General features: G+C 46.1%; 1 protein-coding gene across 1 annotated transcript in view; it reads left to right on the forward strand.

Moving 5' to 3' along the window:
* Positions 1-24,918, forward strand: part of LOC126473635 (dipeptidase 1-like) — a 1,495,347-nt gene that overhangs the window by 1,404,282 nt on the left and 66,147 nt on the right. The window lies entirely within an intron of this gene.

Consider the following 24,918-nt stretch of genomic DNA (forward strand, 5'->3'; position numbering starts at 1 on the left):
TCTGCCGAGGAATTCGCGTCGGGCCCGCATCTCGTGGTCGTGCGGTAGCGCTCTCGCTTCCCACGCCCGGGTTCCCGGGTTCGATTCCCGGCGGGGTCAGGGATTTTCTCTGCCTCGTGATGGCTGGGTGTTGTGTGATGTCCTTAGGTTAGTTAGGTTTAAGTAGTTCTAAGTTCTAGGGCACTGATGACCATAGATGTTAAGTCCCATAGTGCTCAGAGCCATTTTTTTTTTTTTTTAATTCGCGTCGGGGACCGGCACGCCTTCCCGCTCGGACAGCAGCGCGTTAGACCGCACCATTAGGCACTTTGTTACTTAACAGTGGGTCACTGACGAATGTTGTTGTTTTGATAGTTCATGTGTTCATCCATTGCTGTGTAAAATAAATTTAGCTTACTAGTGATGCGCCAACAGACTCTTTAGTTATGATTCTAATTTTTAAACTCTGGGTGTGCACTGAATTTGATGGCGCATTCGATTACCGTAAACACGGCACACCTACGAGCGAAGGCACGGAGAAATGTTCTGTGTTGAAAAGAATGTGCTCTTGTCGAAACGCCGATTGAAGAAAGTTCTGTGTGACCAGTGACTCAGCTGTAGTTTTGCCATGGTCCGGTTGTAGAGTGAAAGGCGAAAGTTGGATGGTCATGGTGAGAAAGATCAGTTCATTTGGTATCGGAAAATACGAGGCCTGTTCAGAAAGTAAGCTCCGATTGATTGCCAAATTGAAACCACAGTGAACATCAGAAATGTTTTACTTGTAACAATTAGCTACACCTTTCAGCTACTTCTCTACGTAGTCGCCGTTCTGACTTAGACTTTTGTCATAGCGTTGTACCAACTTTTCAATAGCCTCATCATAGAAGGCAGCCGCCAGTGCTTTCTGCCAATTCTCCACGCTGGCCTACACCTCGTTGTCTGTGTCAAAATGTTGTCTTCAAAGACAGCGGTTCATGTGACTAGAGAAGAAACTCAGGGGGAGACAATTGCGGACTGTATTGTGGGTAATCTCACATTTCCATTTGAAAACGATGCAGGAGCATCTTCATTGCCCCTGCAGAATGCGGCTGAGAATTGTCGTGAAGAAGAAACAGCACGACAGTTATGTAATGTTAGCTGCATAGCTTCAGGCGAAATTTCTCACCAGGCCCTCGTACTTGGCGGCAGACACTATTTTCTAGACATCTTTACGCACTCACTGCGAGCTCAGAAATGAGAAGAGCGACGTGATGCTAACTCGGCTTATACTAGAGACACTACCCAACACATCTGTGCAAAGCTTTATCGGATTTTCATAGTCGTTTCCATTTCGCGACCGATCGGAGCTTACTTTCTGAACGCCCCTCGTATATGGTTCCTGCGCTGCTTTTCCTACTCCAAGCAGACAATATGTTCTAGGTGTGTCACCACGTGAAGGGTGTACCAGGGGTACACCCTTAGATTCCGCTGTTTCGCTTACAGCTCTGCATCGACGCGACGAATCTTTGCGAGTAGCATTCATTTCCCGTCGTCCGTTTTGCATGCAGCGCGGAAGCACGTGGCCTGCCGTTGCCACAGCCACCACCACGGGGTGTGAACGCTCTGTGGGGTGGGCAGCAGGTGGGTGGCCCTGCCACCTGGCTAAGGAAGCAAGGACTGTGTACAGCTTCGTCGCGACGTTGTGGCAACTGATGGTCCTGGCAGGGATTGGAATGGATCCAAAAATTATAATTTCTTTTTAACTGTCGATTTTGCTTGTTTCCTGTATCAGAACGTTTGTGTTGTAGACGACCTGGGATTCCCCAAGCAGAACCACAGCGCCTCTGTATGATAATTAAATCTGGGACGCAAACTCGTGACTGTACTAGTGGACGGACTTCTGGTTGAGTGCAATTTCTCTATTGGCCGCGACGCCAGGAGGGGGAAGAGAGGTGGCCCGGCATAGTTCCACCCACAGCAAAGCCCTCCCCCCCTTCCCCCCGCCACTCCTACCCCTCCACTCCCTACTCCCTGGCACTATTTTTTGTCAGCACGGTGAGTGGACATGGGTCCTAACGTGGAGGGATTGAATCGAGAAAAATCACGGTTCTTATCAGGGATCGAACCTGGATTCTCGAGTGGCCTAATCTAGTACACCACCATCTAGACCACCACGTCCGCGAGTGTGATTACGTATAACGAACTCCGTAGCCCATATGCCAATGGAAAGTCTGTTCCGTTCAAAAATGGCTCTGAGCACTATGGGACTCAACTGCTGTGGTCATACGTCCCCTAGAACTTAGAACTACTTAAACCTAACTAACCTAAGGACAGCACACAACACCCAGCCATCATGAGGCCGAGAAAATCCCTGACCCTGCCGGGAATCGAACCCGGGAACCCGGGCGTGGGAAGCGAGAACGCTACCGCACGACCACGAGATGCCGGCAGTCTGTTCCGTAATCGACTGCGAGAAAAGAGGCCTTTTGGGATCCTTGTGAGAAAAGCCTTCACTCATTGTAGGGGCAATGCATTCAGGTCCAAGGCCAGGGCCAAAATAGTGGATCCCGCAGGCTCTTAAAAACGGGCAGCTTACTTTTTGTATTGACTGGCTACAGGAAGAATACCATCTCAGGAGCCGGCCGCTGTGGCCGAGAGGTTCTAGGCACTTCAGTTCGAAACTGCGCTGCCGCTACGGTCGCAGGTTCGAATCCTGCCTCCGCCGTGGATGTGTGTGATGTGCTTAGGTTAGTTAGGTTTAAGTAGTTCTAAGTCCAGGTGACTGTTGACCTCAGATGTTAAGTCCCATAGTGCTCAGAGCCATTTGAACCATTTGCATCTCAGGTTATACGAAGGGCATTCACTAAGTAACATAAAATATTTTTTCCCTAGCCAAGTATGACTGACAAAATGCGGAATTTGTTGTGGGAGATCGTTGAATCCTCGCTACAGTCCCTGTAATTGCGTGAGTTCAGACAGCTAGCAGCACTATATGCAGCCTTCAGAATAGTGTTCAAGCAGAGATCTGTCATTGAGTTTCTTTTGGCGGAAAACGAGATGTTCATGCGCGCTTGCAGAATGTCTACGGAGATCTGGCAGTGAACAGAAGCTCGGTTAGTCGTCCGGGGAGACGTCTCTCATTATCAGAACAAGGTGATGCGAACTTCCGTGCTCCGGCCGGCCGCACACAGGTGTGACTCCTGCAATGTAGGAATGTGGAGGACACTCTACCGAGATGATCGACAGATCTCAACCAAACTCCTCAGTGCACAACTGAACGTCCCTTTTGCTGGTGCTGACACACTCGTCCACCTGTTGTGATACTCAGAGGTGTGTGCCCGCTTGGGTAATTGCCACCGAACAGAAGATCATTAAGTGCAACATAGGACCGTCTGTGCGGAGCTTCTGGCACGTTGCGAGGCTGAAGGGACAATTTTCTGATGAACACCGTCACAGGCGATGAATCATGAGTGCGATGAATCGAGCAGGAAACAAAATGGTAATTCACGGAGTGTCGCCACGTGACCTCTCCTCCGAAGAAAATGTTTCAAAGCCGCTCCCTCAGCCGGCCAAGTCATGTCGTGGCCATGGTCTTCAGTGGCTCTGAAGGGGTCGTTGTGTTCGGTGTCCTCCCTCATGGTGCAGTATCAACTCTGATGCTACCCCCAGGAAACTGAAGAAACGACTTGAGCATGTTCGTCGTGTAATGAAATTGGTTATGGTCGGATAAATGTAATAACCGATCTAGGATCATATGAAATGATAGATTGCAAATTGAAGACTCGAAACCCAGAAATCCACCATCACATAGCTAGAAGAGACTGTTTAAACGTCAACTTATACAAGCAGTTAATGTAATCACAAAGATGATTATGGACTTCTCAAAGAGATAAACAGTGATTAGTATTTTATTTATAAAATGTGTGTTCCAAAGACGATTTTGCACAATTAGATCGACGTATGATAGTAATTTATTTGCTACATGTTGTTAGAGGTAAATATTTGTCTTTTGAGTGGTCAGTAGTACGAGTTGCAAGTGCGAGGAAGGACCTGTTTGCATCTTGCATGCCACTGAGTTGTATTGATAAATGAAATGACTGAAAATATAAGCGTTAATCACCACAAACTCCACCAGTGTTCATATGACTTAGCAGAAGAAACCCAAACGTCCCCTAGACTAGCATAAAAGCTGTACCGAAAAATCGATTACGCACCTCCAACTTACAATAAAGAAGAGGGATAAGAGATGAGGTTTTATTAAAACTACTTTTTCAAATTCTGCTGTTGCTTCCTCTCTCTGCAGTGTGTCACTATCTCACCGTGGCAAGCGCTGTGAAAGTGTGACCAGCCCCCAAATTAGTGACTTACTTCAGACTTAACAAATCAGCTTTGGGCTGCATGAGGATGGTGAGGGTCAGAGTCGCCACAATAACGCCGACGAACTTCTCTTTCTACACGACAACGCAAGGCCGCACGCGAGTTTGAGACGCGAGAGGAACTCAGAAAATTTCGTTGGAATGTTAATTCTTCATCCATCCTGCAGTCGGGATCTCTCACCTTCCGACTTCCGTCTGTTCAGCCCAGTGAAGGATGCACTCCGCGATAAGCGGTACGTCGACAGTGGGGAAGTTATTGACGCTGCAAGACGTTAACTCTGAGAGCGGTGTCGTACGGCCACACAGCCAACACAAGCCCCCGTCGCACTGCACGGAGATTATGTCGAGAAAATAGGGTCCTGTAGCCGAAAGTGTGAAGAATAATAGCCGGCCGGAGTGGCCGAGTGGTTCTAGGCGCTACAGTCTGGAACCGCGCGACCGCTACGGTCGCAGGTTGGAATCCTGCCTCGGGCATGGATGTGTTAGTTAGGCTTAAGTAGTTCTAAGTTCTAGGGGACTGATGACCTCAGAAGCTAAGTCCCATAGTGCTCTGAACCATTTGAACCATTTTTTTGAAGAATAATATTGTGTACTCAATCCTGAATGAAACGAATCTGCTTTTGGACGAAAGAATGTGTTGCATTACATATTGAACGTCCCTCGTATTTTTAAAGTCAAATTTTACGAGATTTTACATGACCACCCACAGTTTATTAGGTTTTACACAGGTGGCTCTGAGCGGAGGTATTTTATCGGCCGCTCTGTCGTGTTCGACAGCACTCTTCTTAGGATAGGGCTCCCAGAGCAGTTTTCACTGCATTTTGTACAACTGTGTGGTGCTATCCTGAGGCCACTGGAACAGATGAGATGGCTTCTTGGGAGGAACTTCCTTATATACTCTGATTCGCAATCAGATGTGCTCTTCTTGCTATAGGTCAGACGGTGCAATAAGTTGCAGGACTGTCAACTGTTCTTACAAAATTTCCTGTTGGGTTGCAGAACACAAAGGAATACGAGGAAATGAAAAAGATTATGCTTCTGCTAAAGCTGCTCACTCCCATTCCCATACTGATCCCTGTTCGGTTGTTACCACATACATGACCATGTGTCGGAGGGAGGCTCAGTGGTTGACGTTAGGAACAGTACTCTGAGGTAGCAAAAGGTATGACCTCCTGCTTAATAGTTTCTTTGTCCGTCTTTAGAACGAAATAGATCACTACTTCTTCGTATCACGGATCCGACAGTTTGTTAGTACGTTTGTGGAAGTTTGCGACATTAGATGTCTATGCACAGTTCATGTAATTCGCATAAAAAACGCGCCGCTGATTTGCGGAGGCGGTTATGATGCCCGATAGCGACCCAGGTGGGTTCCATAGGATTTACACCAGGCGACTTTGCTCTCCGAGACATCAAAGTGAGATCACTGTAATGCAGCTGAAACCACTGCAGCACTGTTCTGGCTCCGAGTCACGGACAGCTATATTGCTGAAATACGAAATCGCCTTTGGCCAAGACATCAAGCATGAAGGGATGCAGGAGGTTGGCACCCTGTCAGCGTGTCTTCGATCATTACCACAGGTCCCTTGCGAGCGCAGTAGAATGTCTCCAGTAGCACAATACTGCTCCCACCAGTCTGCGTCCGTGGGTTTGAACACCCGTTCGCCTCGGTGAAGGAGATTCTGGAGACGACCATCGACTATGCGCCGCAGAAATGTGATTCACTCGAAGAGCCGACACGTTCCGTTGATCGGCGGTCGAATCTCGCTGGTCCGCTGTCCACCTCAATTGTAACCGACGACGTCGTTGGGTGAACGTGCCGAAACGTAGGGATGGTCTGCTGCGGAGCTCCATGATCAACAATGTGCGACGAACTGTGTGCCCCGAGACACTTGTGCGTGCACCAGCACCGTGCTCTTTCGATTGAGATGCCACAGATCACCATCTACCCTACTTTACACAGCAGTCAAGCCTCCGAATCAGAACGTTCTATGAAGAGTCGTGAACGCCCAATCATTTAGCGTCTAGTTGTAATTTCATTGCTATTCTACTTCTTTCAGTAGATGCTAACGACTGCAGCGCATGAACATTCGACCAGCCTCGCCGTTTTCGAGATACTCGTTCACAGTCTCTGCGTAATAATAATCTGCCCTTTGTCAAAATCGCTTATCTCAACGGATTTCCCCATTTGCAGCCCACATCTTCGCTAGAGTGGCGTCCAACTTGGCGGTGGGCAGTTTGGCTTACGCAAGGTATAAAAGGGTAGTACATTGGCATAGCTGCTCCTGGTCACGATCGTGTCACCTACCATCACCTTCGTGAAGCTCCTGTCTCTTTTCTCTCTACCCTGGCCAGACTCTACAACGTAGTCCTGTCCACCAGTTACTACCCCGACCTGTGGAAAACCTCCCGTATCCTCATGTTCCTTAAACCTGGCAAACCGCCGTCCGCCGTCTCCTCCTACCGTCCCATCAGCCTTACCTCGGTCTTCAGCAAGGTCCTGGAATCTATCCTCACCCGACGCATCCACCTGCATCTCCGCCAGCACCGCCTCCTTCCTGTTACCCAGTGTGGCTTTCGGCCGTCCTTCTCTTCCGACGATCTTCTCCTTCACCTCACTCATCTCCTTTCCGAACAGCTAAGTTCCCGTCGCTCCGCAATCTTCCTCTCTCTTGACCTCGAACGCGCTTATGACCGCATATGGCATTCCGGTCTCCTCTTCAAGCTCCAAACCTTCGCCCTTCCGATTAACTACGTCCGTCTGATCGGTTCCTTTCTCTCCCGCCGTCCTTCCTATGTCACCATCCATAACACAGATTCCTACACCTTTTTCCCCTCCGCCGGTGTGCCCCAAGGCTCCGTCCTCTCCCCCCTTCTGTACCTTTTGTACACGGCGGACATGCGGCCGCCGTCACCCCCCGTCCACCTTCTCCAGTTTGCCGATGACACCGCCTTCCTATCCCTTGCCCCCACCCTGCAACGCTCCCAACACCTTCTCCAATCCCATCTTGGCCGGTTCACCGCTTGGTGCAACCAGTGGTTGCTCAAGGTCAATCCTTCTAAAACCCAGGCGATCATTGTAGGCAAAACCACCCCTTCCTTCCGCCTCCTTGATTTCTATCTCACCATCTCTAGTCGTCCCATCGCCCTCACTCCCACCCTTAAGTACCTTGGCGTCACCCTCGACCGTCGCCTCTCCTGGACTCCCCATCTCCAGACAATCCAAGCCAAGGCACGTTCCCGACTCCGTCTCCTCAAGCTCCTTTCCGGCCGTACGTGGGGTCTGGACCCCTCCACCATCCTCCACACCTATACATCCCTCATCCGCCCTATCCTTTGTTACGCCCATCCAGCCTGGATCTCCGCCCCCCCTACCTTCTATAAATCCCTCCAAATCCTTGAACGCCATGCTCTCCGCCTTGCCTATCGCATCCGTCTCCCCTCCCCCATGCGGATCCTCTACGATCTCATCCCCTTCCCCCACCTCCTCCTTTTCCTTGAAAGGATACAGATCCTGTACACCTCCCGTAAACTTGATCCTCCTCACCCGCTCGTATCCCCGATCCTCTCACACCCCCACCCGCTGCCGCGCCTGTATTCCCACGTCCCACACGGTCTCCATCTCTCCACTCTCCTTACCCTCTCCCAAGGTGGCTTCCGCCAGCTCCCCCTCCCTGATGATGTCCTCGTCCCCTCCATCTACCCCTGCTATCAACTTTGACCCTGCCTCGCCCCCCGCTTCTGGTGTCCTTTCCTTTCGGCACCCTCCCTCCCTTATCTTCTCTTCCCTTCTTTTTCCTTTTCTCCCGTCCCCTCCCTCCCTCCTCTTCCCCTGGGCTTCCTCTCCCCCTTCCTCCCTCCCCCCTATCTCCCCTGCCCGTGGCATCTCTGCTCTCGCTCTCCCACTCCCCTTCCTCCTCCTCCTCTCTTGGCAGGTCCCCGGACTCGCACACGCATAGTGAACATTCGCGTGCCGGAGATCATCGCCTTCTGTGTCTCGTGTGTGTGACGTCGTTTAGTGTTTTTGGTGTCCGCCGTCCCACTACTACGTTCACTTGTGCCATCGGATTCATCAGTGTTCTGTGCGCCGTGCCAACGTGTTTTCAGTGTTGTTATCGTCACGTGTGAGTGACTCCGTGTTTTTTGTCTCTCTGTGACCTCTCTCTTTTGCCCGTCATTGTGTTTATTAACATTCTCCGTTCTTATACTATTGTAAACACTATGGCTGAAGAGCGGTGTAGTGTGCTGCTGCCAGCCTACCTGCTTTTAAAATAACAATAAAGTAAAAAAAAAAAAAGCATAGCTGTCATTTTTACTCAGCTGACTCCTCTGAAAGGGTTTCCGACGTGATTATGGCCGCACGAGGGGAATTAAGAGGCTTTGAACGCCTAGTTGTAGTTGGATCTAGACGCCTGGGCCTTTCCATTTCGTATATCGTTAGGGAATTCAGTATTCCGAGATCCATAGTGTCAGCGAGAGTGTGCCGAGAATAAACTTCCGACTTTTTGCGTACGCCAACCGAATGAAGCGTTGCAGCGCATGCGGGTCAGTAGGTAGTCCAATAAATTCTCATAGAATTTCTTCATAGTCTATTTGATTTAGACACATACATGCAGCAACATCTGATTCGATTATGCCAACAAAATCTCAACACCGCAAACTGCTCAAGATGGCTGACTCACAACCGCATTAGAAAAGTTAGATCCGAACAGCTTTGTAACAAAAGAGGCTATGCTTTTTTACTGGTTAACAAGGGGGGGGGGGGAAGCGTTCAATAAATAATACAATACATTGTTCACGGTGAATTTCGGTTGAAAAAATGCAGGATTTTTTGTGGGACGTAGATGAATATTCGCGACTCAGCCCCTACGTGAAGTTCAGATAGCTGACGGCTCTATACGTAGACTCCGAAATAGCGTCTGTAACGGGGAGCCGTTCCAAGCCGGGTGCTGTCATTGGGTTTCTTTTGGCGGGACACAAGAGAATCGCAGATATCCACAGGTGCTTGCAGACCGTCTACAGAGACCTGGCAGTGAACAAAAGCACGGTGAGGCGTTGGGTGCGGTGTCTGTCATCATCGCAACAGGGTCGCACAAACCTGTCCGATCTTCTGCGTGCCGTCCGGCGACAGAAAGCTGTGACTCCCTGCAGTGTTGGAACTGGAGGACACTTCCATTCGAGGTGATCGACGGATTACAACGAAACAGCCGGTGGTAGAACTGGATTCTCTGTTGGTAGTGCTCACAAGATGTCATAGAACTGTTCTTCCTCAACCACGCTACAGCCAGGATCTCGCACCTTCCGAATTAAATCTGTTAGGACCAATGAAGGATGCACTCCATTGGGAAGCAATACCTCGATGTTGGCGAGATTACTGAGCAGCAAAATGTTGGCTCGAAAGTCGACGACTTTTAGGGTGGCAGCATGTGGTTAAAAAATGGTTCAGTTGGCTCTGAGCACTATGGGACTTAACTTCTGAGGTCACCAGTCCCCTAGAACTTAGAACTACTTAAACCTAACTAACCTAAGGACATCACACACATCGGTAGCGGTAGCGTGGTTCCAGACAGTAGCGCCTAGAACCGCTCGGCCACACCTCTCAGTAAGGTGGCGCAAGGCTGACGCACTGAAACATATGATTTTTAACCGAACTAGTGAGGGATAATAGGGTGTATACGAATGATGAATAAAAACAACCTGTTCCAGGCAAGAAAATTCTGCGTTACTCATTGAGTGCCCTTCGTATTTAGTAAAGAGAAACAGAGAAACAATGGAGTGTGGTAGCCATAAAAATCGCCCACACTAAGCGTCTTTGAAAGAATGCACCTGATCAAGAATTACTCAGACTCGCTACTATCTATTCGTAATTTGCGACATATTACGAATGGCACACTTTTAGTGCGTCAGGGAGATTCAGCTGACCTTTTCCTTGCTTGACTAACACAAACAGTCTGCAGTACATATGAGCTGCGTGCAGTTACCTCGCCACTTAGGAGGTGATCGGTATAACGTGACGGGAACTGGCAGCCATGTAGCGCAGCCAGGCGCACACAGCACGTGCGCTCGGCGTTTGGCCGTTTAATCTTCGCAATATGCGAATTAAAGAAACAAGCGCCGGCCGGAGAGTGTTAAGAGCTCCGGAGGATGACGTTTCAATTAGGCAGTCGCAGTAATTAGGACGCGCCGGCTGTTTACCCGGCCGCTTACCGGAAACAAAGGCTCGCTTAAGCGCCCGGCGAGCTGCGCCTGAAATTTGCAGCAGCCGCCGGCAGCGTGTTGGTGTGTGTGTGCTTGCGTGCGTGCGTGCGTGCGTGTGTGTGTGTATGCGAGCTGCCAGCTCTTGAAGTGGTCGCTGTCAAGTCGCGAGGGACGAGTGCGGATGAGATACCAAAAATTACGACCGCGGTTTTTTCAGCCCGTTTATCAGCTAATACCACAAAAACATTTTCACTCAGTTGCCTGTTCGCTTTATGGCTGTCTTAAAATTTGTGACCTTGTCTATAAGCTCTATTACATTCCTGTAGAACAAGTAGAGCAGTTTTCTGTCGCAAGCATACGACCGTACAAATCGTGATTTATGTGTGGAAATAAAAAAGATTACCTGAATGTCTCATTGGGATTAAAGAATTTTACGTCTTCGGTGACATAAAATGTTCGACGGAGTTCTTGACTGGATATGAAAGAAAGCCTCAGAACTAAGTAGACTGAATTTATTTCGATGTGTGTTAACGGAATATTACATAGGACTTGAAAATAGCAGTTATGAACTCACGGAGAATCGAAATCAACCTACGGTCTAAATGCTTTTACTTGGAGAATTTACCTCTACGTGTAAATTACTGTGTTAAAATATCCCATGTAACCATCTTCATCGCCAGATTTTGCGGATTCATGATGTAACAGTTGCCCAGAGCAATTGGCAACATAATTTGTGACCTTGTCTATAAGCTCTATTACATTCCTGTAGAACAAGCAGAGCAGTTTTCTGTCGCAAGCAAACGACCGTACAAATCGTGATTTATGTGTGGAAATAAAAAAAAGATTACCTGAATGTCTCATTGGGATTAAAGAATTTTACGTCTTCGGTGACATAAAATGTTCGACGGAGTTCTTGACTGGATACGAAAGAAAGCCTCAGAAATAAGTAGACTGAATGTAGTTCGAAGGGTGTTAACGGAATACTATGTGGGACTTGAGGATAGCAGTTTTGAACTCATGGAGAACCGAAATCAGTCTGTGGTCTGTTTTCGTGATGCCAGATAATGCTTTTACTTGGAGTATTTACCTCTGCGCGTAAATGACTGTGTTAAGATATGCCATGTAACCATCTTCATCGCCAGATTTTTCGGATTCATGATGTAACAGTTGGCCAGAGCAATTGGCAACATATGCGGCTGCAGAGATTGTGTGTGTAGTCGTGTACTAGGACAGCTTCACTCCTCAAATCCTGTACTCACTCCTATGTTCGTACCTACAGAAACGAATTTTCTGCTCTTACAGGATGACAGTTATTAAGCTACATGAAATAAAATCGTTATAACTTCTGAAAGGTTTGCGTAAGGACGTTCAAACTGTACAGTTGGTCGCGGGTCATGTTGGGAATTGTCACGTGATATGTGGATTGGTTTAGAAACGAAGCCCACTTTCATTTGAGTGGGTTCCTCAATAAGCAAAATTTGCGCATTTGCGTGACTGAGTATCCACATTTCGCGATGGAGAAATCTCTTCACCCTCAACAGGTCAGTGTGTGGTGTGCAGTGTCCAGTCACGGAATAACCGATGCGATGTTCCTTGATGGCGCGGTGACCAGCCAACGGTACGTGGAGGTTTTGGGACGTGATTTCATCCCCATTAACCAAAGTGACCCTGATTTCGACAAAATGTGGTTCGTGCAAGACGGATCTCGAACCCATCGAAGCAGGAGAGTTATTTATTTATTTATTTCATTAACAGTACAGAGTAACCCACCGTCTTGAAATGTAAGGTGTGTCGGATACTTCTGAATCTAATAGCAACGACTTCTAATTGCTACAATCTGATTGGTATACAGTTGTTAACCGAATTTAATGCTTAAAAATTGTTAAAATGGTTCCATACAATTTGTTAGTACATAGTTGACGAGAATATAATTTATACAATGCAAATGTCAAAGAAAATGTAACACAATGACCGTGCTTAAGAATAATTTGTAAAATGTAGAGGGAAGTGGTATGCTCTATTTGGATGAGTAATACTGTCTAAGTAGCATGTTGGTTACTGATGGCCTATTTCTATCTATTTCAGATGAGAAGGTCTCGGTACAACCTCGAGCTATTCTCATCCGAAATGGTTTGTGCTAATGTATGTTTACACAGATTATACTGATTAAATGCTGATTGAGCACTTCATACATGGAATACATGACTTTTAGCATCTCATGAGAAATACACTTATTTTTGTAACTTGTTAGTTGAAATAGAATATAGTTCATTGTTACTTGAATGCATTATTCCTTAAACAACTTAATGCATTTCTGATATGTGAAATTCATTGATTGTAGCTTTGAACAGGGAAGAGAATATACTTCTGTCTGCACACAATAAGACGAGCAATACATTACTGCTTGTGTGCAGTATACTTTAAACACTGTGCGGTTTGCCATTGGGGAGGAGTAGCCTCGGAATAAAAGTCCTTCGAGCCTTCTCCTCCCAAGCGACATTACCTTATTACTACAGTCTTTAGTATGTATTGCCGGTGTTAATTTGTTTTATGATTGTTGTGTTGTTTGTGACTGTGTGGTGGCATGCAGTGTCATACATTGTTGGTTTTGGTCCCTTACATGCTGAGGGAGTTAGATTAGAAAATGAGACACTTAAAGTAGTAAAGGAGTTTTGCTATTTGGGGAGCAAAACAACTGATGATGGTCGTAGTAGAGAAGATATAAAATGTAGACTATCAATGGCAAGGAAAGCGTTTCTGAAGAGGAGAAATTTGTTAACATCGAGTATAGATTTAAGTGTCAGGAAGTCGTTTCTGAAAGTATTTGTATGGAGTGTAGCCATGTATGGAAGTGAAACGTGGACGATAAATAGTTTGGAAAGAAGAGAATAGAAGCTTTCGAAATGTGGTGCTACAGAAGAATGCTGAAGGTTAGATGGGTAGTTCATATAACTAATGAGGAGGTGTGGAATAGAGTTGGGAAGAAGAGGAGTTTGTGGCACAACTTGGCCAGAAGAAGGGACCGGTTGGTAGGACATGTTCTGAGGCATCAAGGGATCACACATTTAGCATTGGAGGGCAGCGTGGAGGGTAAAAATCGTAGAGGGAGACAAAGAGATGAATGCACTAAGCAGATTCAGAAGGATGTAGGTTGCAGAAAGTACTGGGAGATGAAGTAGCTTGCACAGAATAGAGTAGCAAGGAGAGCTGCATCAAACCAGTCTCAGGACTGAGGACCACAACAACAACAACATGTTGATATCTTCTGAGTCATGTTCACCTACTGTCCCTTCCTCGGTTTCGGAATCTGTGGTCGTGTTTGTGTCCTCCCATCTGGTTTGTTGTGTTGTCTGTGCTTGTCTACGTCTCCTCCCATATGGGTTTTGGCGCTTGCATTCTTCGTGCAGAGTGTTCGATACAATATCGGCTACGCTATTTATTTCGTTCCAGTCATCAGGATTACGTATTATTCTGGCGACGTCATTGTCGTTCTGTATAGGTCTCACTTGTGCTAGCGTGTTGCACAGCAGTGAGACATGTTCTGGTGTCCCAGTTTCTCCGCATACGCAAACTTCATCGTTAGTTAGTCCCATACGGTTTAAACGTACCACATACGGCCCGTGTCCTGTCAGGAAATGGACCATCCCCCGGCTTGGGTCGACATGTTTCAGTTGTAGTCTTTCGTGTACATCTGGAAAGAAAGAGTGTACTCGGCGACCCTTATCAGATGTATCTCACACTCTCTGCCATGTTTGAATCCACCATTGTTTCATTTGTGTTTTGTTCCTAATGTTGGTTCCCGTAATTTCGGTGACTTTATCGAGCCTGTCCCTCTTAAGCCAGTAAAGTGCAGCTCTGTAAGGTGTTGTTACGTCTATAGGGCTGGTCCCCATCACAACGCAAAGTGCCTCTAGTGACGTGGTGTTGAAGGGTCCGCTCATTCTCAGGGGTATACAACGTTGACCTCGTCTTGCAATTGTCTTGTTAGTCTGTGAGCCCAAGCACTTGCGGCGAAGTATGCGATGGATTCGATTATCCCAATGTGGCAGGCTCTTATCGTCTTAATAGGTCATTTGTACTGAGTTGTGTTTAGTCTTGCTAGTTTGTGCATTATTTTGGAGGCTTTGTCAATTGTCAGTTTTATATGGTGGTTGAAAGTCTGTTTTTCGTCTAGATGCAGTCCGAAATAACGTGTTACTTTCTTCTTCTGTATGCTTGTATTGTCTAATTTTAGAATTGGATTCCTCTGTAGTGTCCCTCTGAGCAGTAAATTTACAGTTTTGTTGAGAGCTATTTTTAATTTATTTTCTTTGCACCAACTGTTAATTTTCTGAAGCAGTTGCGTGCCTGTTGTGTCTAGTGCTGCTCTCGAGTTGGCTGACCCCACTATGAGCAGGTCATCCTCGTAAGCCACCACACCTCTTACCCTGTCGTCACTGTCCAGGGTGCTCAGCAAGGGCTCGATGGCGATATCCCAGAATATTGGTCCGCAGATCGGGCCCTGTGGACATCCCTTTGTTATTCTCTTGACAACCTTCCGTATACCAGCTTTCCACTCCGCCACTCTGCCTCTGCAGTAATCGAGGCGGCTATTGTAGAGGGATGCTGACAGCCCCATTTCCCTTAACCAGGCGAAGAAGGACGGTCACCACAAGTTGTCAAAAGCCCCGGCTATGTTGATTAGAATGGCGGCCGCGTATCTGTCGCTGATGCTATTTGTAACTGTTAGTGCTTGGTTGACGGCATCTTCTATTGATCTACCTTCCCTGAAGCCGAAGTGATGGGGCGTTAAGCCGAGGAGGCGCCTGTGCGATTGCAAACGGTCACACAGCAGCCTTTCCTGTATCTTACTGAGAGTGTTTAAGAGACAGATCGGTCGGTACGTTTTGGGGTCTGTTAGCTCTTTGTCTTGTGATTTCCTGATTATTACTACGTTAGCAGTTTCCCAGAGGATTGGAATTCTGCCTATTAGTAGTGCCTCGTTGAACATGTTAGTAATCTAAGGTGTGATTTGTGTTACTGTTTGTTTTAATATTTCTGAAAGTATTTTGTCTGGGCCGGGTGCTTTTCAGTTTTTAAGCCTGCTGATTGCCGTCGCGACTTCTTCTTGCGCGAGTGGCATGGTTACACTGTCGCTGACGTGTGGTTGCCGCATGCTTTCTCTTAGATCAGCGTGGTGTCGCTCCTCATACTTGGGGTCGTCATCCGGGAGGAGCCTGTTCAGAAGATATTCTGTTGCGCTTCTCCATCCTCTGGTCATTGTGCCGTCAGCTTCTTTTAGTGTTGACAGAACTGTCGGTGTCTTAACTCGTTCTGTTTCTGTCTTGAATGGTTGTCCCCAGATGTCGTTCTGTAGCAGGGATTTTACAAAATTGGTCCAGTAGTCTTGCCTTGTTGTCTTTGGTTATTTCTGGTATTTCTGCTTAACGCCACGATACAGATCAAGCCTTATCTGTCTATCAGGAGCTGTCTTTGTTTGTTGGTAGTACTTTCTTTTGTCCCTTGAATCCTTCCTTAGTCTTGCCAGTTCTATCGACCACGGTTGTTACTGTCCCCACCCAGTTTTTGTGCGTGGTGTAGCTGCTTTTTGTGTTCTTCGTAGTACATGCGTTTTGTAATCTATACTGCCTTGAACAGTGTGTAGCGACGATGCCTCAACAATAAAATAAATGGTTCAAATGGCTCTGAGCACTAGGGGACTCAACTGCTGAGGTCATTAGTCCCCTAGAACTTAGAACTAGTTAAACCTAACTAACCTAAGGACATCACAAACATCCATGCCCGAGGCAGGATTCGAACCTGCGACCGTAGCGGTCTTGCGGTTCCAGACTGCAGCGCCTTTAACAGCACGGCCACTTCGGCCGGCTGCCTCAACAATATCTCGAACTTTTTGCCAGTCGGCTCTTCCTATGAGTAAATGTTGCTGCTCGTGGTCCATGTTATGTGCATTGATATATCTGTCCGTTGTTAAGACGATTGCGTTGTGGTCGCTGTGTGTGGCTCTGTCAAATACCCTCCATGTATTGACTAGTGGTAGAGTTTTGCGTTCGCTAGGGAAAGGTCTATGTTACTTACACCACCGGCGTCTCCGGGGTAGATAGGTGGCTGACCCGCCCTATTCAGTATGAGGAGGTTGCATTGACTTACCACGTCAAGCACTAGTTGACCTCCGCCCTCAGTTCTATCTTAGTTCCACAAGGGGGATTTTGCGTTGATATCAGTTAGAATAAGCAGCCTTTTTCTTTCTGAGTGTCGTGCATGTCTTTCATTTTGTCTAAGAAAGGTTCTATATCATGCGAGTACTGAGCGTAAATAGACGACATGAGCCATACATCCTGTCCGTCTGTTATTTCTGCTGTGGCAATGTGTTCAGGGCAAAACTGGGTGACCTGTCTTACTATGAGGTTTTTATTAACTACTATTATCGTGGCTTTCGCGTTTGGTGTTCCAGCTGTTGTGATTTGAGGGGAGCCCTGAAATTTTCCCGCCTCGCAGAAAAGGTTCCTCAACGCAGGCGATGTCTGCTTTTGTTTCTTCTAAGAGCCTACCTAGTTCTACGTCTACTAGGGTACTGCCCTGGCAATTTAGTTGTATTACCTTGATAAGGGATATCTAGAGAAGGAAAAACACTTGGGTGTGGTTTCTTTAAAATCCAGAAACACACGTCCATGTGTTCTCACGAAGTCCTTGTACACTTTCTCTAGGTTTAAGCCCTCTCCCCTCCGCGCACATGCCTCCCCTAGAAGCTTACATAGCTCTTGGGGGTTCGTTGGCAGATTTTCAACTCTTAGGATCATCCTGTCAGTTTGTTCTGTAGTTGGAAAGCATATTTTGTCCCCGTTTTCCTGCTTAGTTCGTATTACATAGCGCAGATCTGTTTGAAATATATCCTTGTTTTCTAGTCTGCTAAGTCGTAGGTTAACATCTAAGTTTCCGTAGTTTACGTAACTAACGGTATTCAGCTTGGGGTCTTTAGTTGAATCTGGTTGGTGTTCTTGACTGTTTGTTTGTTGTCCGATCTCGAGTAATTCTGTAGTGCAGCACGTCTTTCCTGCTATTTGGTTTCTGATAGTATGGAGTTCGATGTGTTTTCGCTGAACATCTCCCCTGGATAGTGACTTGTGGTTTTTGATCTCTACCTGGGACTTGTTCGTAAAATGTGACTGTTGTATGTCTGTTTCTGTGGTGTTTGTGTCTGGTGTTTTGCCGGTGCAGGATGTGTCTTTCTGTTCAGCTACATTACTGTTTTGTTTTTCGTAGTGACTGTGTGCGCTACCCCCCCCCCCCCCCACCCCCTCCCCCTACACAAAACGACCTGATCTAATATAGCGTTTATATTTGGTTGTATCATATTCTACTTGTTGCGCTGGTAGTGTGCAGTTGTCTTTGTTTGTGTTTGCCTGTGGTGTTGGATTTCTTGTCAACTCAGTGACATGTCCATTCTGAGGATGTTCAAGGACGTCGTTGTATTTCTCTGTACTACCTTGCAATATTTCGTCTTCCAGTTCGTCAACCCGTAAAAGGAGACCAGCCTGGAAGATGGCCCAATCAAACATGTGACATTTCAGGTGCCTGGCAACCTCATATTCTGTTGCACCCTGCATGCACATCTCGTCTATATAGTCGGTAATGCTGAAGTACTTGCATTGTATTGTCTCCCAGCACCGAGGCATTACATTAGTATCGGTATCTGCATCTGAGGGTTGTAACATCCCCATGTGTTGCCGCCAGGCAACGGCTTGCCGCCAGCCTCTCATCCTAGTCGACGGCGATTTGTACCTTTGCCTGTTTGTGTTATTAGTTACGTCTGTTCCTGCGTGTGTTAGGGCGGTGGGTTTCTGACGCTTATGGTAGCACGTCTTATTAATGGACGTTGTCCAGGACGTCGTATTCGGTGCGCTCTATTTGTCTTTCATAGAGCTGCGTATATGTTGGACAGTCTGCCGCCCCCTGCCTTATCGCATGTTCTGTTTCTGTGTTTGCATAGTATGCAGCCTACAGGATTCTCCTGCTTGCATTCTGACTTTTTGTGTCCCGGTTTTGCACATCTTTGTAAATCTTTGTCGCAACGTTTTGATGGGTGACCGAAGCCCCAACAATTAAAACATTTTTGTACAGCAACAAATTCATTGATGTACCCGGATTCAAATTGAATAAAAACCCCTTCTTCTTGAAGCAGCAGTAATCGTACTCTTGGCGACACTTATACAATATTGTTTACTGTCCTTTTGCCAAACCAAATGGTTCAAATGGCTCTGAGCACTATGGGACTTAACATCTGAGGTCATCAGTCCCCTAGAACTTAGAACTACTTAAACCTAAGTAACCTAAGGACAGCACACACATCCACGCGCGAGGCAGGATTCGAACCAGCGACCGTAGCGGTCGCGCGGCTCCAGACTGAAGCGCCTAGAACCACTCGGCGACACCGGCCGGCATCCTTTTGCCCTTTGGTCTTGTTTTAAATTTTATTTTAACCTCGTTATCGAACTCGTTTTTAGTAATGTGTTCACTCAGGTTTATTTCGTAGAGCTCTTCTAAGAATTCCTGGTCAGTTAAATATGTTGAGTCATGGTGCAGTGCCAGCAGGAGTCTGAACTTCTTGGGTTCTTCACACCTAATATCCTTAAGCTGTGCTGCTTTTTCTATTATCTTATTCTTGTCTACTTGTGAGTCTGTTTCAATTATTACGGTGTTTGCTGTTGACCTGATTGATTTTATTCTTAATTTGTCTTGCTTGGGGTTAATTGTTTTAGTGATGGTTTCTCTATTGGTTCTCGCATCTTGGTTGGTTTCTGATTAAAAGAAAAGTGTGCTTGACAGTTTAGCTTTTGTTTGTTGAATGCGTACTTGTACTTTGCTTTCAGGTTTTGCAATCGGACCGGCAGCCGCAACAGCTGCAAATGAGAGAGGGAGGGGTTTGTTTTCTGACTTTAATCTCTGATTTTCGGATTTGAGTTCCGCTATTTATTGTTCCAGGCGCTGAATGCGTTCTGGCCATCTGGTGTTTGCCCGTAATGTTTGAATACTCCATTAGTAGTGTAGCGCTTGACACAGTCACGTCGATGAAATATTTGGGCGTAACATTGCAGAGCGATATGAAGTGGGACAAGCATGTAATGGCAGTTGTGGGGAAGGCGGATAGTCGTCTTCGGTTCATTGTTAGAATTCTGGGAAGATGTGGCTCATCTGTAAAGGAGACAGCTTATAAAACACTAATACGACCTATTCTTGAGTACTGCTCGAGCGTTTGGGATCCGTATCAGGTCGGATTGAGGGAGGACATAGAAGCAATTCAGAGGCGGGCTGCTAGATTTGTTACTGGTAGGTTCGATCATCACTTGACTGTTACGGAAATGCTTCAGGAACTCGGGTGGGAGTCTCTGGAGGAAAGGAGGCGTTCTTTTCGTGAATTGCTACTGAGGAAATTTAGAGAACCAGTATTTGAAGCTGACTGCAGTACAATTTTACTGCCGCCAACCTATATTTCGCGGAAAGCCCACAAAGATAAGATAAGAGAGATTAGGGCTCGTACAGAGGCATATAGGCAGTCATTTTTCCCTCGTTCTGTTTGGGAGTGGAACACAGGAGAGAAGATGCTAGTTGTGGTACGAGGTACCCTCCGCCACGCACCGTATGGTGGATTGCGGAGTATGTATGTAGATGTAGATGTAGATGGTGCGTTTGCAACATTTAGTTCTTTTCCGGGTCTGGCGTTTTCAGTTCTGAGCTCTTCATTTTGTCCATAGAGCCTTTCTTGACCTAGTGCGAGCGCCCAAATCTTGTCTCTAACCTGCGATGTAATAGTGGTTGACGCCCTTTTTGGTTGCAGTTCATTCTGGAACCCCGCTAAGATCTCATCTACAGCACTTATCATTTTAGTTTCCGTTTTCTTTCTGTTGAGAATTAAATCTTCACTGGATACCACTCGTCTTATTGCCCCCGTGCTCCTACCCGTCGGAGTCGCATCACTGCTTCGACGTCCTCCGACTGATGTGTAGCTCACACTGATTCGGGGAGCGCGTTCGGCATTTTCCAGAGCAGCAGCGGCTGTCGCCAGCGTGGACCGGGTTGTACACTCCAGTGTCAGCGTAATCTCGCGGACGTGCAGCTTAACTTAGTTAAAAGCCGATGCACACGTCCTAAATGCATCATAGGGCGAGGCAAAGAGAGTGCACACCGGACGTAATTTGCTGTACGGCAGCAGGAGAGTGTTTGACGTCCTAGACGAGTACTTTGGGGACCGCATTCTGGCTCTGGGGTACCCAGAGGCTACTGGCGTGGACTTCGATTAGCCGCCATATTCTCCGTATCAGAACACATGCGACTCCTTTATCTGGGAGTATATTAAAGACCATGTGTACAGCAATAACCGAAGAACCATTGCTGATCTGAAAGCAGCCATCCAGGAGGTCATCGACAGTGTCGATGTTCCGACACTTCAGCTGGACATGCAGGACTCCGCTATTGGTCTGAGCAACATCGTCATCAGTGATAGCAGGCATATGGAACATGTCGTAACCTAAATCCGAATATCTTTAGTGACGTTTACATGTCGAACGATGTGTGTGCATGCCGTAGTTTATAGGTAATTCACGTTTTCTTTTTTTTTTCATATACTTCGATAATCGTCCCGAGGTCGAGTCTCGGTCCAGCACACAGTTTTAATCTGCCAGGGAGTTTCATATCACCGCACACTCCGCTGCAGAGTGAAAATCTCATTCAGGGAACATCCCCCAGTTTGTGGCTAAGCCATGTCTCCGCAATATCCTTTCTTTCAGGAGTGCTACTTCTACAAGGTTCGCAGGAGAGCTTCTGTAAAGTTTCGAAGCTAGGAGACTAGGTACTGGCAGAAGTAAAGCTGTGAGGACTGGTCGTAAGTCGTGCTTGGGTAGCTCAGTTACTAGAGCACTTGCTCGCGAAAGGCGAAGGTCCGGAGTTCGAGTCTCGGTCCGGCTCACAGTTTTAATCTGCCAGGAAGTTTCACATTTTAGTTTTATTTGGATGAGCAAGTAGTTACAGATTTGCGTTCGGTTTTTGAAGTCCCATCTCGTCATTGTGTATATTTTGATTTTTTTCCTTATTCTTTATCTCGTATTTTAAATCGTAAGGGATTTTTTGACAATGGCACCATTCGTGAGAACCGCCGTGCAAAGTGTCTTTTGGAATCCACCTGAAGCATGAACAAAAAAGGCAGGGGGTGTGTTTGTGTTTCTTTCTGAGGATAAAACAGAAGTCATGGTGGTAAAGTGGAATGACTGTTGCACTGTGACAGTCGGTACGAACAATGGTACCATCGAACCTTTAGCGAATACGAAGAGTTACAGTCCGAAAGAAAAAAAAAGTATCTCTCTCTTCCTGTGTACGGTAATATCTCAGTAGTGTCAGAATATGGGTGGCGTTGATTTACACGATAATTCTATTGTTAATTACAGAACTCGAATAAGAGGCAAGAAATGGTGGTGGTCCCTCTTCACCAACTTGATAGAAAGTGTAACTGTCAATTTATGGATCATATACAATCTTACAAATGAGGAACTTATGTCACAACTTGAATTTCGATCGTACTTACGCATTACTCCAATGAAATTAGGAGATACTGCAGCCGAGAATGGAGGAAACAGAGAAACCGCAACCCTTCAGGACACAGGGAACTCCACTTAAAGACGCCCCTCAAAAAGCTCTCTTCCGAAAGAAGTACGCCATGACGATATAGGCCACACAATAATAGAGGAGGAAGATAAAGCAAGAAGAAGATGTAGGTTATGCAAAACTACAACAGTGTACCAATGTAGAAAATGTAATGTGCGTCGCCATTCAAACTATTTTCAAAAATTTCATAAGATAACAAAATAAAGCTCCTTATAGTCCCAAAGTTGCCTAATTGCAATATTTTTTGCTGTTCTTTAATTGGGGCCTGTGTATTTGTTTTTTGTATATTCATGTCTATATTAGTGTACAATTAGATCAAATAAGCATTTTATGTGTAAAAAATCGTATTATTTTACGGTAATGTCTGGCCCTTAATGGGCTAAATATTTAATATAACTGTGCTACAAGTGATGTAAACTTAAGAAGTCAGTAGTATTAACCGAAGAGAAGAGAAGGAAAAAGAAATAAAATTGGTTCTAACGGGTACTGATTTTGCGATCCTTGCGTTTGAATGCTAGCACACTACCAATTACGCTACAAGTATTACAAGCTGTAAGTGTTACGCAATTTAAGATAAACGTCAGGTTATGTAATTCACAACGATAGAATTTACAAATTGATACAGCCATGTTTATCAGTCTTTTCGCCTTGTGGAATTCGGCAAAACCTGCTACCAGTCTCTACCTTCTAATTGTAGTTTACTGCAAAACACTGCGGTATTCTTCACCCCAGAAAAATTGACACCTTGCGTTACGCTCTTAATTTGATTTAAAATAAGTCTGTGTGCTTGCAATACCCATATATGCTAAGATAAGTCTTAATTAGATCAATAGTTCTCCGAATTATCTCATGTCCTACTTGGGTGCAAAATGGCTGCCTTGTTACACGTGACGCACATCTGACCGGTGGCAGCGCTCAATTTTCAGCAATCCCGACATAAAAGGTTATCACCACTTTCTTTATTCAGAGCTAATCCAGACATAAAATGTTATCGTTACTGTCTTTATTCAAAGCTTTAAATTCGGAATTTACATGCAATATTTTTACATAGGAGGAAGACAACGAAAGAAATGCACTGCCATAATTTTAGCTGCTAAGAGGCACTGCAAGTACTTTGTAAGAAATGTTGAAGCTACACATCTTTGTGCGGCGGAAGAACAGCTTATAACAGCGGTTTGTACAGCCCTGCCCACCTAGCTCCCGACTCGGTGAATCACTCACGCAGCGCCGCGTAGCGGAATTGTCCGGAGTTCACACACACCAATTTTAAGCCTGAGACAGCTTGTAAAGTAGGGGACGAGGTACTGGCAGAAGTAAAGCTGTGAAGACGGGGCGCCAGTCGTGCTTGGGTAGCTCAGTTGTTGGAACAGTTGCCCGCGAAAGGCAAAGGTGCCGAGTTCGAGTCTCGGTCCAGCACACAGTTCTAATCTGCCAGGAAGTTTCACCTAAAGCCTGGTTTACAATGGAGCGAATGGAAGCGAACACGCGCGAATGAGCATCTCCAGAAAATTCACTAACATTCGCTTGTGTATGGATAGAATCGTTTATACTAAAGGGAACGGAAGAGAACACGAGGTAGCGAGCATTGCCTATGAACGCTGTGTTATTAGTTTTTAGTTTTTGGAGCTAATATTCGGCATACGAGATACAACTCTATCTTGTTAGAGACACGATGCGAAACTTTGCTATTCAGTGAGGATTATTTAGCATGGCGAGCAGACTGCTCTTGACGGAGTACGCAGAATGGCACAGGGAAGGAGGTATATAAGTGTCTCATTTGTGTGGAAGCGTGACATGCGTGGAGATTGTGCGTTTTACATGGAATTGCAGCTCCATCTCTCCTTAGAACTGGTCCAAAATTTTCCTTGTATGTCGGCTTCCGTTTTTCTCTGTCTTTTCTTTACCTTTGAAGGGAAATTTATAAACAGAACACTAATTATCGGCGTCGAGCATCATCTCAAGAGGTGACACAACTAGCGTTTCCACTAGTCGTGTAAAGTCTAATGGTCATATTCTTTTTTTTTATTTTTTTGTGAAACAGATAATGTCTAGTGGCGGAAGAGGGCGGTTGCTCTCTGTGATAAAAAAATCTGAGTGAAGGGATCGACAACGAACTTCAACGGGTGTCATGTGACGTCCGCTACGACAAATCACAACGAAGAATAACGAACAAAATGAAACAAAAAGTGGCAAAGCGCAAGCTTCCTGATCCAAAGAGCGCGGAATCATATCCCGTTCACATCACAACTCTTTCACTATGATTTCTGACCGAGCCTTCACTTCTCACAGATGTTGTAGTGGCTACGAAAGAATGTGGTTCGGCTTCCACGTTAAACTCCATGTCTCCATTTTCCAGTTAGGTAACTAGGGAAGGTTAGGGACACGTAAGTAACTGCAGTGGCGTCCAGCTGAAAGACCTTCAGCAGAGGCCTACCGGGTACACCAGGCAGGCTTCTCTTCTGATAGTGCCTGTTAGCTCGTTTGCTCCGCTGAAAACCTGGCTTAAACTATCTACAAACATTTTTTTTAGTTACTTCATATCGACAGTTCAATTCTTGCACATGTAATTCTGATAATAGCGGCTAACAGAGAAAATAAAATCATGGCAGTGTTTGATGTCACAGACGATTTCCATCAGTGAGGATTTGTAAATGAAGTGTGTCTTTCAGTACATTTTATAACAATTCCTGTAGGCCATTTCTTACAGTAATGTTTGAATCTTGTACACTTGACTATC

This window comes from Schistocerca serialis, chromosome 4 (assembly GCF_023864345.2).
Source record: "Schistocerca serialis cubense isolate TAMUIC-IGC-003099 chromosome 4, iqSchSeri2.2, whole genome shotgun sequence".
NCBI classification, from domain to species: Eukaryota; Metazoa; Arthropoda; class Insecta; order Orthoptera; family Acrididae; genus Schistocerca; species Schistocerca serialis.